The sequence below is a fragment of the Photinus pyralis genome, unplaced genomic scaffold (assembly GCF_008802855.1).
Source record: "Photinus pyralis isolate 1611_PpyrPB1 unplaced genomic scaffold, Ppyr1.3 Ppyr1.4_LG5, whole genome shotgun sequence".
In the NCBI taxonomy this organism is placed as follows: Eukaryota; Metazoa; Arthropoda; class Insecta; order Coleoptera; family Lampyridae; genus Photinus; species Photinus pyralis.
The window spans coordinates 14,090,028-14,093,403 of NW_022170596.1; the positions used below are offsets into that span (position 1 = coordinate 14,090,028).

A 3,376-nucleotide genomic window follows, 5' to 3' on the forward strand; every position below is an offset into this window, starting at 1 on the left:
AATCAAGATCTCGGATCGTGATAAATTCAGTTGTCAAACATTAATGTCAGTCAAACAAATTACGAGAAATTAGTTTTGTAAAAATTACGTGAAAATGGACAGTAGTGTAATCACGATGAGCAGTACTATTAATCATCCGCAAAATACATTTTTCTTTTTGGAATTTTAAGAAACATTTCAAATAAAGAAAACAACAAAGCGTCATGGATTTGTGAATGATTGTCATTTCTATATATTTTTTATACTTGTTTGAATTTAATTCACAAATTAATGACGCAGGGGCGCAGATTAGTGACCATAATATACAGTGCTATTTATTAAGAAGTGGACATAGTGATTGACGTGTATTGTTTTTCCCTATGTCTACTTTTAAATGACCAAATCTCTGCTGAAGGGCACCTAATTTTATGCAGCCAAAATAACTTCTTAAAACAAACAAAGATCTGGCTGCCATATTAATTAATTGGAGCCTTTTTAGGCAACCCATTATCACAACGATGTCGATTGAATGCGACCAAAAGTCATAACTGACAAACAGAAAATCGATAGAGCTTGCCTCTTAGATTTCCTTTCTCTCTCACCTGCAATATCCGCGTTTAGCATTGGCACGCACAGTCCATTTATATATATGTCGATGATATCACTCGGTAAATAAATGGACGAAGGTTATGTGGGATCGCTCGCCACTGTCTCAGAAATATCGCTTATTTTTGCCTTTAATGACCCAACCCCACGAACTTATAAATTAAGATGGACTGCTGGTCAAACAGTTGCATAGAGGTAGAAATGGCCCTAGCATGGGCGCGGCCATGATGTGCAAATTTTAGTTATTTTCTAACCAATGTGGAACTTTTAACTCGATTTTGATTTGATATGAACAATATTGAACATATCAATATTGAATTTGTTAGCAAATTATATGATTTTATCTTTGCTAGACCGGAAAGTTTTAATCCCAAACTTGGTCTCCTTTGCAGTTTGTAGGTGCGCATACTTAAAAATCTGAAGTGCATTCGAATAAATATACAAAAATTTTTCAATCATTTATAGCAAAACATATTAGAAAATTGAATACATATAATAGATTAGTAATTTCTTATGAAATATTGTTAGAGTACACTTCGTCGACATACAGGACAGGTAGGTCTTGGTTGTTGGCTGCTAATCCACTTACTAACGCAGCGGTCATGAAAAATGTGTCCACAACATAGGCTTCGAGTTTTGGATATTTTTAAAGTATCTAAACAAATCGAGCACTCTCTTGGATTGTCGTTTGTTTTCCTTCGAGAACTAAAAATATAATAAGAAATAAATTGCAATATTACTTTGGGCAGTACCGCCGTCGGTCGTCGACTGAAGATACGGGTGGAACGTGATGAGGTAATTCCCCATAAACGGATTCGTCATGTGAATGCATATTGTTTGGATTATTTGCGAAATAATAATAAATTGCAGTACCTACGGCTACAACGACCATAGCTCCAAATGTTATGGTTTGCAACGGAATTGGCATTTTAAGAATATTATATAAAACAGCTTTGATGCATGTATTTAAGAAAGAGTCTCACAAAGCACTGCATCTAATGTCAGTCCACAACTGACACTTATTTCGTAATAAACATTGTTTTCCTTATTATTTCATATATTATCTTATCTTGCCTGCCCACAAAATTCGCGCAGTTACGTTTTATTCCGTTAGGTGGCACAGAATTTCAGCGCGGGAACGATACCTGAATATTATCTCCAATGAGTGAACTTATTTTCCACTGCACACTATCACTCGGTTTTTAAAAAACAAGCTTCACATTGATGTCGAATAAGTTCAGTTTGAACCGAGAGTATCGAGTATGTGAGAGAATAACTTTTGAATCAACTCGCTTTCTGAATGATTTGAATGCTACTGAACTAACGTCAATTGTTTTGGCACAAGGCTCACTGCTCAGATCAGTTGAACTTAACAAAATCAGCAGCTCGAGTGGTTAAAATAGGTACCTGGTGTTAGGTATATCGAAAGGTTCAACTGAACAGAAAAAACGAAGAAAACACCCGAAAAAGATTCTAAAGCACTAGCACTACAAATTGTGAATGGAAATTACGCAAATGTTTCTACGACGCAATGTTTACCGTTGTAACTATTATTGGATTAGCGAATGTTGCCAGCGCCGTATTGAGCCAAATACCTCCTCTTCCCACCGAACTTTATTTAGAACAAAATCAATTTGTACATTTTTTGAGTGCGCATTGGCCATACTCATACAAGCATGACGCGCAGTTGTCTTCTAGAAGCTGGAGATCTATAATGTCATTAATAAGTTTATTACCAAAAGAACAATAATAATCATGAAGTGAAGCATCTATAATCTGACCAACTGAAACTAATGAGAACAAAACAGCGTCCCTACTGGAACTGCATTTTGCGACACCCAAAACAATTTCGTGAATGACTAATACAAATTCCAAGGTTTTTCTTCTGCCTCACAAATTTCCGATGACAATTTCTTTAATCAAACAATTTCTTGGCAAGTGGTGGAGACTGACATACCTATATAGGTACACTCATCCTCAGTAGGTAGTTGATAGGGCTACGGTTGCCCGACTCTTGGAACTCCATCAGATACTTCCATTTTGATAAATGAAATTGTAACCCGTGGTTGACCGTGTCGATTATTCAAATCGTTGGTCCAATCAGCGCCAGTGGAAGCTTTTATGTCTTCATCATTCCTCTTGAACTCTAACTTAAAGTGTTAATTTTTTCTTTTCGTTTGCGTACGAAATATCAAGTCTGCTGATTTATGCAGTGCGCTACATGTATAATAGACAGCCAATTACTTCTTGATCAGGTATTTCCTTCATCTTCTTAATTTCTTATTGGGTAGAAGATGAAAACTCCTTGGACTTGGATTTTGCAAGATTTCTTGTATTTATTTATTTTTTGTTCTCTATCTCATTCCGAAAAAAATCAATATGACGTCTATAGGAAGTAAGAAAGTAGTACTTCTACATCTAGCATGTTATGGAAATTCTGAGAACAGATTCATATTTTTCGTAAAAAAGTGCCCATAGAAGGCACTAATGGGAACCGTCAATTTCCGACCCTTTAAGCTACAAACAATGAAAACGAAATTTTATACATTTTCAGTTTCTCGGTGATATCTCGGTTACCTATTTTTAAAGATAAAAAAAATTTCAAATGCGTTTTTTTAGTCAAAAAAAGGGACAACTTTGCCCTTATTTAACCTACACTGATGTATCTTTCACCGTTATGGAGGTCCCAATGGTGAGCCACGAATTTGAACCACCCCAGTATCGTATGAAAATCATTTCTTTCCATTTTGGATCAAGTTTCTGACTGTTTTCCTTTGGAATGGATAACTTC

At 35.7% G+C, this 3,376-nt stretch overlaps 1 long non-coding RNA gene across 1 annotated transcript; it reads right to left on the reverse strand.

The window, feature by feature from the left end:
* Positions 1 to 1,030: 1,030 nt before the first annotated feature.
* On the reverse strand, positions 1,031 to 2,130 carry LOC116171508. The gene is made up of 2 exons (XR_004145461.1): positions 1,338 to 2,130; positions 1,031 to 1,290 (listed from the first exon to the last, which is right to left on the reverse strand). It is a non-coding gene; the product is annotated as an uncharacterized LOC116171508 (long non-coding RNA).
* Between the last annotated feature and the right edge of the window lie 1,246 nt (positions 2,131 to 3,376).